The 14,431-nt window shown below is 37.3% G+C and overlaps 2 long non-coding RNA genes across 3 annotated transcripts in view; both read right to left on the bottom strand.

Moving 5' to 3' along the window:
- Window positions 1–563: 563 nt before the first annotated feature.
- Window positions 564–4,438, bottom strand: LOC144577541 (uncharacterized). The gene is made up of 2 exons (XR_013521679.1): window positions 4,381–4,438; window positions 564–3,789 (listed from the first exon to the last, which is right to left on the bottom strand). It is a non-coding gene; the product is annotated as an uncharacterized LOC144577541 (long non-coding RNA).
- Window positions 4,439–5,069: 631 nt separating this feature from the next.
- LOC103795597 (uncharacterized) overlaps window positions 5,070–14,431 on the bottom strand; it is a 30,835-nt gene continuing 21,473 nt past the window's right edge. The window contains exon 4 of one of the 2 annotated variants that reach the window (XR_623190.6): window positions 5,070–5,226. This is a non-coding gene — a long non-coding RNA (uncharacterized LOC103795597). Of the gene's footprint in view, window positions 5,227–10,204; window positions 12,730–14,431 lie in introns of those variants that run through there. The other variant, XR_008474273.2, reaches the window with a different exon arrangement.

The following is a 14,431-nucleotide window of genomic DNA, read 5'->3' as shown; positions in this document are numbered from 1 at the left end:
TGATGGTTTGCAGATTCATCTGTGTCCCTACAAAGGACATGAACTCATCCTTTTTTATGGCTGCATAGTATTCCATGGTGTATATGTGCCACATTTTCTTTATCCAGTCTATCACTGATGGGCATTTGGGTTGGTTCCAGGTCTTTTCTATTGTAAACAGTGCTGCAGTGAACATACATGTGCATATGTCTTTATAATAGAATGATTTATAATCCTTTGGATATATACCCAGTAATAGGATTGCTGGGTCAAATGGAATTTCTATTTCTAGGTCCTTGAGGAATCCCCACACTGTCTTCCACAATGGTTGAACTAATTTACACTCCCACCAGCAGTGTAAAAGTGTTCCTATTTCTCCACATCCTCTCCAGCATCTGTTGTCTCCATATTTTTTAATGATCGCCATTCTAACTGGTGTGAGATGGTTTCACAATGTGGTTCTGATTTGCATTTCTCTAATAATCAGTGATGATGAGCATTTTTTCCTATGTTTGTTGGCCTTATATATGTCTTCTTTTGTAAAGTGTCTGTTTGTGTCCTTTACTCACTTTTGAATTAGTTCATTTATTTTTTTCTTGTAAATCTGTTTTAGTTCTTTGTAGATTCTGATTCTTAGCCCTTTGTCAGATGGGTAGATTGCAAAAATTTTTTCTCATTCTGTTGGTTGCTGGTTCACTCTAATGAATGTTTCTTTTGCTACACAAAAGTTCTGGAGTTTAATTAGATCCTTTTTGTTTGTTTGTTTGTTTTTTGTTGTTGTTGTTGTTGTTGCCAGTGGTTTTGGTGTCATGAAGTCCTTGCCTATGCCTATGTCCTGAATGGTTTTATCTAGGTTTTCTTCTAGGGTTTTTATGGTGTTAGGTCCTAAGATTAAGTCTTTAATCCATCTGGAGTTAATTTTAGTGTAAGGTGTCAGGAAGGGGTCCAGTTTCTGTTTTCTGCACATGGCTAGCCAGTTTTCCCAACACCATTTATTACACAGGAAATCCTTTCCCATTGCTTGTTTTTGTCAGGTTTGTCAAAGATCAGATGGTTGTAGATGTGTGGCATTGCCTCCAAAGCCTCTGTTCTGTCCCATTGGTCTATATCTCTGTTTTGGTACCAGTACCATGCTGTTTTGATTGCTGTAGACTTGTAAGTAACATACTTATTTCCACAACTGCTATGAAGGTTTCCAGGATAGGCCTTTCAGCGATGAGTCCTCTTTGTAGATTACCTCAAATAAAACGGTTTCACTCAAGATACACATCACCTTCTAGAGGCACCCTACTTCCAATGATTGATCAGGCAGATGATAAAGACTATCATGCTGTTTTGGCTACCACAGCTTTGTAATATAGTTTGAAGTTCGGTAATGTATGCCTCTGGCTTTGTTCTTTTGCTTAGGATTGCTTTGGCTATTGGGCTCTTTTTTGGTTCCATATGAATTTTAGAACAGACACTTCTCAAAAGAAGATAGACAGGTAGTCCAAAAACATATGAAAAATGCTCATTATTTCTAGTCATTAGAGAAATACAAATGAAAATGACAATGAGACACCATATCACACTAGTCAGAATGGCTGTTTAAAAAGTCAAATAATAACAGATGTTAGTGATGCTACAGAAAAAAAATGGACACACACTGTTGATGGAAATGTAAATTAGTCTAACCACTTCAAAGAGAAGTTTGGAGATTTCTTAAACAACTAAGAGTTGAACTACAGTTTGACTCAGCAATCCCATTATTGGGTATATACCCAAAGGAAAATAAATTGTTCTACCAAAAGAACACATGCACCCATATGTTCACATGTACCCACATGCATCACAGTGCTATTCACAATAGCAAAAATGTGTCGATCAGTGGTGGATTGGATAAAGAAAATGTGGTATGTCTGTACTATGAAATATTATGTACATAATATGCAGCCATAAAAAAGAATGAAATCATGCCCTTGACAGCAACATAGATGTAGCTGGAGACTATTGTCCTAAGGGATATAATACAGAAACAGAAAGCAAAATACTACATTGCCTCCCAAGTAGAAGTTAAGCATTGAGTACACGTGGACATAAAGACGGAAATAATAGACACTGGGTACTACTAGGGGGACAAGAGAGGGAGGTGGGGGAAGGGCTAAAAAACTATCTATGGGTATTATGCTCACTACCTGGGTGACAAATACAATCATACCTGAAACCTCAGCATCATGCAGTATCCCTTTGTAACAAACCTGCACATGTATCCCCTGATTTGCAAATTAAAGTTGATAGAGAAAAAAATTTAAATTGCTTTCTGCAGGCAATTTCAAGATAATCAAAATGTCTTTGATGAATAATAAATGATGATGAGAAGAAACTACTATGTTTTTGATAAACTGCATGTGTTAAGAAATGAGGTAATTCACCCACCAACCCTGGGAGATGGTGCTCTCATCCCCAACCCACAGGCAAGATGGGAATCCAGAGCCCTTCGGTAGTTGCCTCGTGTAAATCCCTTTTGCAAACATGTCTGGATTCAACATACTCTTGCTGGATTCCTGATCCCATGTTCTTCTCATTCCACGACAAGGGGGTTAGAACTAAATTTTAGACATGATTCTTTGTGACTATGCTGCTCATTTTTAAGTAAATATTGTACACATTCTTTGACTCTATTTTTAGAATTGTTTCTAACTTCTGCTATTTAAAGTGAAACAGTAAGCTGCTCAGGATGTATTAGTCTTAAATGTGGGAGTGTTATAATATTTTAATACAAGAATCTACTTACTCAGCAACTTCATTTATCTGAAATTTTTTAGTACAAATAAATTAGCAGAAATGATACTAAATGTACAATACAAAAGCATATTTTTTATAACACACTAAGTCATTTCATTATCTAGAACTCATTGACACTTTGTGTGCATTTTTAGCGACTACAGTGATTTTTACTTCCCAAATCGTAGCAGATTAGAAACCTCAAATAAGAAAACAGAGAAAAACACTATGAAAAGTCAGCTGAGAGTCATATAAAGATGTAAATAATTGCTGAATAAGAAGGTTTAGAAAAATGCCAAGATGGATACAAGTATTTTACATATGGTAGATATTGCTTTCATTTATGGAGGGTCATGTATCCATTTATTTCTTAATTGAAAAGTTTTATTTCATAAACCCTAGGCCTGAATGCATCACTATAATAATAATTGATGTTCCTAATAACCAGGAACAATTTAAACAGAAAAGTTAAAGTTGAGTCACAGACTAGCAAGGCTGGAAGAGATCTTAGAAATGCATCATGGAGCTAAAGCTCTCATTTTTCAGACTGCTACTTAGTCTAAGAGACGTGAAGTAACTTCCCAAACCTTCCTAGCTTGTCCCTGAAGAGTTTGGCAGAGCTGAACTCAGATAAATTCAGATAGTCAGAGTGCTCACCACGCTGCCTCCCTTTTCCAGTGGCATTATGTATTGAGCTTGCTATTTAGAAAGTGCATTACACAATGATCAGTCTTCACAAAGACTTCTATTTAAGAGAAAGTTGTTTCTTTTGAACACTGGAGCCTGAGAAGTAGTGAGTTCCTGTTATTTTAAAAAATCACTTCCAGTGGAAAACCCCATACCCTTGGGAAATGAGGTAAATGTGCTGTTACTCTATGTTAAGTTTTTAACTACCATGGACAAATACGTTACCCATTTCTTGCTCCTGTTGAGTAATCTCTATGGGCTTCTGTTGCAGGAGAAAATGAGACGGAGAATTTGTAACTGAACAGTACACACTTTGGTCCTCTGAAATGGATGGAGGTGACTTAATTTTTTCACAGCAGTCTGAGGGCATCAATTAGAAATGAAGGGAAGGTCAAGATGAGAAAGCAGAAATAATTAAAATAAAAGGAAAATTAACCTGAGTGCCAGGGACTCATCACTGAAGCTGAAAAAGAAAGCAGGCAGAGTAGAGAGGAAGCAGGATTGTATTCACATTAATATTAAATAGGAAGGAAATACAGGAGGGGAGTGGGAGGGAGGAAATGAATTTCACGAAGTGCAAAACAAATTTTAAACCTTAGATTCTTTTCTGACTACATTTAGTTATTATAAAGGTTTTAGTAATTTAAAAAGATAAAAAGAATGAGAGAAAAGGAAAAGAAAAAGGAAAGAAAAAAGATGAACTAGTTGCTGCTCTGCCTTTTAAGATTACATTTTTTAGACCTTCCTCTGAGCACCTACTGCCTGTCCCAGTCTGCCTCTCTCTAAGCTCCAAGCCTTCTGCCGCGGGGTAAGACCCAGATTTCAAGAGTTAGAGAAATGGCTCCCAGCCAAAAATGCCATCAGAAGTAGGCACATCCTGTTCAAGTGCTCCGGTGCAAAACAGCACTCCTGAGTTTTCCCCAGTGCTTATTTTAGTAGAGCATCACTTACCAACAACTCAGGCAGTGACCAGGGCCACAGGCATTCCTGATGGAGATCAGGCTGAGTCAGAGCATATAAATCCTAAAGGGAAGTGACACACTTTCAGAATAGAGGTTTCCGTGCTAGTATTAATACTATACAGAGTGACAGAGAAGGAGAGAAAGAGAGAAGAAAGCCTAAGTAGGAATCCAGATTCGACACCCTTCAGATTATAGGTATGGTCTGAGTATTTAAATATGTGAGGTAAATTCAATTAAAATCACTCATCTGTTCAAAGTGGCCTAGCTGTTCAAAGTTATTGCAGTTCCATAATATCTCTTCTTCTGTGACTTTATCACTTACCCATAGGTTTCCCTCACCCTGAATTATTCCCTATACAAAAAAAAAAAAAAAAAGAATAACAACTTTACTTAGTTACTTTTCTTCCCCTGCTTCACTGGAAAACTCTCTGAAAGTGTACTTAGCTTTTCCTGTGGTCTCCTTACACAGTCTAATGCCTCTTCTATCTCTCAAGCCTTAGAAATCAGGTTTCAGCACCATCATTTCACTGCGGCTGCTTTTGCTTCAGACTGTATAGTCTCTGCTCAGACCTTACCTGATAAGCCCCTTCAACAGCAGGATGATATTGGCCATGACATTTTTCTTGAAGTTCTTTATTTTTTAGTTTTTCTAACTATTATTCTGGTTCATCTCTGTACCTTTGATTGATATTTTCTTTTCTGAGATTCCTCTTTTCACAGCACCTAGCAGGTGTTGAGGTTCTCTAGAGTCCAGTCCTTTGCCTTCTTCCTCTCCATTCATTCACTTCCATCTCTCAATGGTGAAGGGACACTTTGGGATGACTTCATCCACAAGCTGGTAGAAAGATGATTCAGAAATTCCAGGTTCCACAATCACGTAGGACAATATTCAGAGAAAAAAAAAGAAATCATCTTTTCTTGTAATTATTTATAAATCAGTAAACATTTCTTCAGAAGCTAGTCAACAGAATTCCAACCTCATTCAATGGCTAGAATGAAATCACATGACAATCAATGTTTATTGAACCAATGACAGACAAGAAGAATGGAGCTTTTGTGGTGGCTAACACTATCCATCTTGAGAAGGAATTATATTTGTCACGGTCCTAGCCAGAGAGTTTAATAAATGATATTTTACTGAAGTGCAGTCAAAGTATAAGAAAACCACAAGGGATAGTGGAGTTCCCTGGTTGTAGCTACAGGGTACCCTTGAAGCGGGCAGGGAGGTTTGCCACCCTTAGGAGACAAAGGGAGAGAGTCATGTGAGGAGATTCCCTGAGTGGAAATTTGGTCTTTGGCACAATTTTATTTTGTGGTTCAATTTGTTGATCTTTTTTATGGTTTGTAATGTAATCTTATATCCAGCAAATTGACTGACTTATTTTGAAGTTTAATAGCTGGTCTATGAATTTTATGTGTGTATGTGTGGAGGTATACGTGTGTGTTCCTGTATCTCATCATATCTGTGAAAAATCACATACTGTATTATTGCTTCCAGTCTTTATACATCTTATTTATTCTTCTAAAATTTCTAAATTGTACAGAATTTCTGTGCTATATCAAAAAGTATACCTGATAGCAGGCACTCATGCCTTATTCCCACTTTAAACAGAATGCCTCTAAATTCTCTCGATTTATGTTGTTATTTTTTATAGGCTTTCATTAGATAACCTCATCATCTCCTTTGTATTCCCAATGGCTCTTCTTAGTTTAATCCCTCATTATCTCTCCCTAGGAATATTGCAATAGCCTCCTAACTAATTTATCTGCCTCCAGCCTCATACCCCACAAATTTATCTTCTGCATTGTGATCAAGGTAATATTTATGAATTGCAAATCTGATCATGACTCTACAAGCTTATAATTCCATATTAGCCTTGCAAGATGTATATAAAATACAAGTTCAGGTTTCTGATGGAAAAAAAAAAAACTCTCTTGTATTAGTTAGAACCTCATCTCAGATAACCTACTGTTAGAAGAATATATGGTCTGGACAAAATAAGAACACCTTAATGTTTACCAGAAAAAGCCACTGCCCCTTTCAAGTCTAAGTTGTCACTCCGCTTCACAAACAGCCTTCTGAAGATGGTGTTTTGTAGGATTTCTCTCCCCTATTTTTACCCCCGTTTTCCTTTCTTCCTTTTCACAACATATACCCCCATCACCTGTGATCATGAAATCTCCACTTCATTGTCAACAAAATTTGATTCTCAAACGGGTTTTAAGTTGTACCCATATAAAAGAGGAAGCCTAAGATTTTGATATGCAAAGGAATTGAACTGTGATAGCAGCCCAGCCAGTATGAACTAGTGAGAATTCCACCTTTCCTTTCTTGGTAAGCAGCATAGTTTAAGATTAAATTTTAAGGCTTTGGTTTTGGGTCTTTTTTCCACAACACTCTCCTTCTATCTGAAGCTATTGTCACAACCCCCTTTTGCATGTTAACCGTCTATAATATCAACATAAGGACATTTCCATTACAAGCTATGCTAGGTCAAGCCTCCTCTATTTTCACACGTGTTCCCATGCCTGCCTGAATTATCCTTTTTCTGAAAGCCTATTCTATTATAAACCTCACTTTATATGTCATTTCTTCCTGGAAGCTTTCTTTTCCAACCCCAAGGAGTAGGGATCCTTCTCTCCCTGTCATTTCTGTGCATTTTGCATATTTTACTGTACTTTCTATACTATATTGTAACTTCATGACTGGGCTGTTATACACAATTTGACCCCAAGGGAGCTTTCAACACTTTTGATAAATAAAGTATTGAGTCCATAAATGAATGCACAAATATCCTAATGAGGTTTTTTTGAGGCACAGATCTGGCAGAGTTCTTGGCACACAATCAGTATTCTGTATGTTTTTTTTTTTTTTCATGAGTTCACTGGGTAATAGCAGCATGTGTCTCTCATGCAAAGCCATCCCAATACCATCAAGAGGATATGCAGAGGCATAGTAGTGTCAGTTACTCAGGAACATACCAAACTGAGTCCTGGAAACATTCAACTCCTCTTCAGTCTTTGCATTGCCACCACTTTTATTATTCTGGGAAATTAGAGAATGAATGCCTTCACCACTGCTGAGGAGCTTCCATTTTAGAATAGTGTAACTGGACAAGATGAAAGCCCGGAGCCCAAAATGCCACCTTTCCTGACTGTGAGGAGGGAGACTGTCCTGAACAACCATATTGTGTAAATGATTAGGAGTGGAGGTGCTAGGGAAGCTATCGACAACTTGAAGTTTCTTACTGTACCCTAGCTTTGGAATGAAAGATGCCAGACATTGTACTAGATGACGTGTCCCAGTCTTATTTAATTATCACAACAGGCCTGCAAAGTCAACGTTATTCCCACCCATTTTACAGATGAGGAGCCTAGGGCTGAGTGAAATCAGCTCATTTAATGAAGATCATGTAGCTAGTAACTTTCTAAGCCAAGTTACACAATTAGGTCTGGTCTTATTCCACAGAATTCATTGTGTTATTTTCTTAACCCTGTACTACAGCATGCTTTTGTCAGAAAGCAGAGTGGCTTCAGCCCTCGCCATCTTCACAACCAGCCCACTCCCCAGCATCAGCTGGCAGCCTGCTTCAATACAATATATCAAATTATTTCTATAAAAGAGATAGCTCAGCAAGCATTAAATGTCAGATGTCATCAAACTGACCACCCACCTCTGTGTATTAAGAAGCAAGAACAACAACTAGATTATGATGATCGATGTTAGACTAAGAAAAGAGGCACGAAGGTGGTGATACTTTTTAAAGATGGCAGCTTTAGTTAAAAAACAGTATGAATCAGAATTCAAACCATAGTTTCTGTAATTTGTTGAATAAAAAAAATTAAACTATTCTTGTATAGCTTCAAAAAGTTTTGATTGTCATATTACATTATCTGTAGCACAGAAACACAAAGTTGGGGATTCATTCTAGATTTGTAATAGTAATTCAAGGCTATCATGTGAAAGAAGTATTTTAAAAAAAAGAGTATTCGTATTTTACATGATCACAGTGGCGGAACTAAAACCAGTGAATGGAAGTTTCAGGGATCACAATAAAAGAAAACACTCTGCTATGAACAGAGTTGTCCAAAGACGAAATGAGTTGCTTCAGTGAGACTGCCTCTGCAGAGATTTTCGAGGGTGACTAGGACAGCACGTAACTGGGGCATTTCCAAAAGGTAAAAGTCTCCAGTTGGGTTGGATTACATAATGTTTAAGGACTTTTCCCAACTTCTCATTTTTTTCTTTTAGAACAGGTGAAAGATTTTCACTTTCTCTGCTATTGTTTACACATCTTATATTTATTTGGAAATGATGTACTACCATGTTCGTCATTTATTTTGACATGTACCTGATTTGGGCCGATAGCTTCCGTGTTGCCTCTCATTAATATTAAATGTTAGGCATGTTAACTAGCTGCACTTCACTTATTATGTATTATGATAGGCATCACATATCTTCAGCAAGTCTGTTGCTAGCCTTAACTAAATATTTATAATATATAAAACAAAGCTTGAAGAATCCAGGAATAAAATTGTTCTTTAAAAAAATCTCATGGCATAATATTAATTTTTGACAAAAAAAAAATATATGTTTCTAATCACATATTATTGGTCATTACCATAGTTCTCACCTTGCTTTTGAAAATACGTGTTTACATGTGGCAATTAATAAGCCTCTTGGTTGATTATCTTCATAGATTCACATAAATACTAAGGAGCATAAAACTTTCTTCATCTTATGTCTTCTTCATAAAAAAATAATAAAATTTACATCAAGTATTTAAATGCCATATATAAAGCCATATTCTGCCTTTTAAGGACAGAATTTTATTTAAATCTCTGTTTACTGGTTCTTAATTACCCACCTTCCCCATTTCCCTGTCTGTCACTTCTCTCTCTCTCATGCAGGCATACCTATGAGATAATGTGAGATCAGTTCCAAACCACTACAGTGAAGGATCTCAAGAGAGCAAACCACACAGACTTTTTGGCTTCCCAATACATATAAAAGTTATGTTTATGCTATCCTGTAGTCTACTAAGTGTGCAATAGCATGTGTCTAAAGTACTTTATGGCTAAAAGAAGGCAAGGATATCTTAGCTTTCAGAGAGGGATAATCTTTTTGCTGGTGAAGAGTCTTGCTTCATTGTTGATGGCAACTGACAATCACAGTGGAAACAGCTGAAGTTTGGGATGGCTGTGGCAATTTCTTAAAATAAGACAACAATAAAGTCTTCCTCAGCAGTTGACTCTTCCTTTTACACACATAAAAATCTTGTCTGTAGCATGTGATGCTGTTTGGTAGTATTTTACCCACAATAGAACTTCTCTGAAATTGGGGTCAACCTTCTCAAACCCTGCTGCTGCTTTATCAGCTAAGTTGATGTACCGTTTAAAATCCTTTGTTATCATTTCAACAATGTTCACAGCATCTGCACCAGGAGTAGGCTTCACCTCAGTAAACCACATTCTTTGCTCATCCATAAGAAGCAACTCCTCATCTTTTTAATGTTTATCATGAGATTGCAACAACTCAGTCACATGTTTAGGCTCTATTTCTAATTCTAGTTTGCTTTCCACTAATATTTCTACCACATCTGCAGTTACTTCCTCCAGTTACATCTTGAACCCCTCAAAGTTATCAATGAGTGTTGAAACTCACTTCTTCCAAATTCCTGCTTATGAAGATATTTGGACCTTCTCCAGTGAACCACAAATGTTCTTAATTGCATCTAGCAGGGTGAATCCTCCCCAAAAGGTTTTTAGTTTACTTTGCCCAGATTCATCAAGTAAATCACTACTATGGCAGATACAATATAACAAAACGTATTTATTAAATAGTAAAGGTTGAAAGTTAAATTACTCCTTGATCCATGGGCTGTAGAAGGGATGCTGGGAAGCAGGCATGAAAACAACATTCATCTTCTTGTACATCTCCATCAGAGCTCTTGGGTGACTAGGTGCATTGTCAATGAGCAGTAATATTTTGAAAGGAATCCTTTAGTCAGAGATCTAGGGCTTAACAGTGGGCTTAAATTATTCAATAAACTATGCGATAAACAGATTTGCTGTCATCCAGACTTTGTGATGCCATTGATAGAGCACAGGCAGAGTATATTTAGCATAATCCTTAAGGACCCTGGGATTTTCAAAATAGTACATGAGCATTGGCTTAACTCAAAGTCACCAGTTGGATTAGTCCCTAATGAGAGAGTCAGCCTGTCTTTGAAACTTTGAAGAAAAGCATTGAGTGGTCCTCTCTAGCTGCAAAAGTCTTAAATAGTATCTTCTTCCAATAGAAGGCTGTTTAATCCACGCTGAAAATCTGCTTTTAATGTAGCCACCTTTGTCAGTTACTTTAACTGTATTTTCTGAATAATTTGCTGCAGTTTCTACACCAGCACTTGCGGCTTCACCTTGCCCTTTTATGTTCTGGAGGGCACGTATTTCCTTAAAGTTCATAAAGCAACCTCTGCTAGCTTCAAACTTTTCTTCTGAAGCTTCCTCACCTCTCTCAGCCTTCACCAAATTGTCAAGAATTAGGGCTTGCTCTGGATTAGGCTATGACTTAAGGAAGATAATGTTGTAGCTGGTTTGATTTTCTTTCCAGACCAATAAAACTTGCTCCCCATCAGTAATAAGACTGTTCATTTTCTTATTATTTGTGTGTTCACTGGAGTGGCACTTTCAATTTTCTTCAAGAATTTTACCTTTGCATTCACAACTTGGCTAAATGTTTGACACAAGAGGCCTAGCTTTTAGCCCGTCTCAGCTTTTGACATGCCTTCTTCACTAAGCTTTATCGTTTCTAGCTTTTTACTTAAAGTCAGAGACATGTAACTGTCTCTCCCTTTCACTTAAACACTTAGAGGTCATTGCAGGTTTACTAATTTCAATAATGTTGTTCTCAGGAAATAGGCAGGCGGAAGCAGGGGAAGAGAGAGGAAGGAAAGTGGAATTCAACATTTCTCAAGTAAGCTGATTGTTACAGCACCCTAAAGCAATTCCAATGGTAACATCAGAAATCACTGATCACAGATCACCATGGCAGATATGATAATAATGAAAATGGTAGCAATATTGTGAGAATTACCAAAACGTGACACAGAGACACAAAGTGAGCACATGCTGTTGGGAAAAAACTTTAATACATAATTTTAAAAATATTTACTTCCATTAACATGTATTTAACTTTCATTGTGATATTTAGGCTTAATTATTGACAAGGCATTTTTTTTTGGTCTTATTAGAGCTTACCATATTGAGGTGAAAAGAGACAATTAAAAGTCCTGTGTCAGTATTGGTCATAATTCCTTCAATAAGGGAAGTCAAAGTATATCAGAGAATTACCTAACTTGGGCCCTGGGAGGTTGGAGATGGTGCCAGTAAAGTTTCCAGGGGAAGGGATGTATCACTGGAAACCTGAAGGGTGAATGGCAATGAGTCAAGGCCAGAGGCCTAGAAACTCACACGCAGAAGTCGCTGAAGCATGACAGAACAAAGAGCACTCAAGGAACTGAAAGAAACTAAGTATAAATGTGCTAGAAAACTGAGAAAGCAAAGAAGGTGGGCATGATAGAGTATAGACAGTGACACTGAATGTGAAACAAGCAGGTAATAAAGCCACAAGATTCACACCACAGTTTAGTATTCTTGCTGCATTTCCACATGTATCCCTTACATGCCTACTCTCCATTTTCCCCCAATTCAGCTAGCAACATTTTCTGTTTTATTAGCTCCGAGAATGGTGGTGCCCTCCACCCAGTTGCCCCTTACTTAATTTCTTCACCTCATCAGGTCTGCGAGACCTTCCAATTCTTCCTCCTAAATGTTTCCTGTATCTTCGACTTTTTCACATCTTCATAATCACTACTTACTTTGTTTATCTAGTTTATTGCAATAGCCAAGAGGCCTTCTTGCTTTTGGTTTACCCTTTCCCTTGCCAGTTCATGCCTATGGTAACATCTACTTAGCTGGAGGCAGAGTAGTACAGTGTGAAGGGCACTGGGATTCAAGAGGGGAGAATGAGAGGTCTCTCACCAAAATTCTGATGTGTGAATAAGAGTCAGGCTTCCTAAACATGGTTGGTATACCCAGCCAAATGTCATATGGAAAACTTAAAGACAGCATCTCTCCAATGTCTGTTTTCCTATGTTCAACACCACTACCACCACTCCCCCACCACTATCACACATATACATATTCTGGTTTCTAGAAATAGCTGTACCTAGGACACAACCCTGATTAAAATTCCAAAAATGGGGGTCCAAAGTGGCTCCAGCCGAATGTCGTGGCACTTGCGAAGGTGAGGTCATGAGTTCAAGGCTCACACGGACTGGCAAAAAAAAAAAAAAAAAAGAATTCCAAGAATGGTGAGTTTTCGCATTGAGTTTGGCAGCAGCCACACCCTAGATCTTCTCTGTCAGTGTTTCCTGTAATGTTGACAAACCCTTCTTATGGGTGTAAACACATTGAGGAAACTGTTAGCAGCCTCAGAATTGGCAGCCTTCTAAAAGTGATGCTGTACTAAAAATCATCACTTGGTTTACTAAAACCAAGTGATGCCCTTTGTCCCCTCTGACTTTTTGAATTCTATGACTTCTGGTACCAAAAAAGGCAACTAGAAACTTAAAGTTTAAGTTGACCAAATGATATAAAATTGCAGCTGGACAGGAGGAATAAGTTCAAGAGATTGGTGTACATCATTGTAATTATTGTCACAATATACTCATTCAGGAAAATTGCCGAGAGTAGATTTTAAGTGTTCTCACTACAAAGAATAAAAGCATGCGAGGTACTGCATATGTTAAACAGGTTGATATAGCCATTCCACAGTGTGGGATGCATATAGCAAAACATCACATTGTACAGCATAAATATGTATATTATCTTCATTTGTCAAATAAAAAATATGATACAAAAATGCAAAAGATGATATAAGAAAGGCTATTCACATTCTGAGTTACTAGGAACGTTACTTAAATGCATTTTGAATTTTTCATTCTTAAGACAATTGCAAACAACAACAAAAATCTTTGTGGATAGGTTGATACCAACATTAATCTCAGTTGGTTGCCTTCTTAGCTCCATTTGTCTCCCAATACAGACAAGGTTATTTTCTGCATTTCATTTTTCCCCCTTTAATTCTCAACTGAGTTCTTCTCTGACTCAGAAGAAGGGCAGAAGACTGTGAAATAACACCATGCAACAACTTCTCAGAGAAGCACTTGGAGACCATAAGGTATAGCCAGCAAGTAGGATAACACGTAAGAAGTTGGCCTTTACTTAGAACTGATTTGAAGATGGTATATTTAAAGCCACACAGTTTGTTGGCATTTCAGAGCTATAACTTTTTAATATGATTGTGTCATAAGACTGAGTCTAAGTAGAGCATAGTGTTTCCTGAGCCTCTTAGTGCCTGTGCTGAAGTGTAGGCCTGGTTTCCATTCTGCATCTTCATGTTTAATGTGATTTTCTGTGATCATACTGGCTGTTCTTTCAGAAACAGTACCAGGAAAAAAATTAAACTTCCCATGGAAGATAGAGTCTGTATATGTAGAAGCATGTTCCCAATTCACTTTTTAAGTTATAAAATCTTCTCTTTTAACTTGTTCAATTCCATAGGTTTTGTCAAATTTACACAATAATGTTACTTCTACTGTAATCATGATAGGAAATATTTCCATCATCCTAAAAAGTTCTCACACATCCCTTTCCAATCAGTTGCCTCCTTCCACCCACAGAACCCTGGCAACCACTGATTTTTTTCCCTTTCCTAGCATTTCATATAAGCAAAATTATAGGATATGTAATATTTTGTTACTGGCTTATTTTGTGATGCTTCACACAATGCTTTTGAGGCTTAATTATGAGGCGAATACAAAGAGTTTGTTCCTTTCCATTGCTGAATTGCATTCTATAGTACATATAATCCCAAATTTGTCTCTTCTGCAGTTGGTGAACATGTGGATTGTTTCTGGTTTTTTATTATTAAGAATAAAACTGCTATCTGTGAACATTCCTTCACAAATCTTTGT

This window comes from Callithrix jacchus, chromosome 8 (genome assembly GCF_049354715.1).
Source record: "Callithrix jacchus isolate 240 chromosome 8, calJac240_pri, whole genome shotgun sequence".
Lineage (NCBI taxonomy): Eukaryota > Metazoa > Chordata > Mammalia > Primates > Cebidae > Callithrix > Callithrix jacchus.
This window is presented reverse-complemented; position numbering and strand designations above follow the sequence as displayed.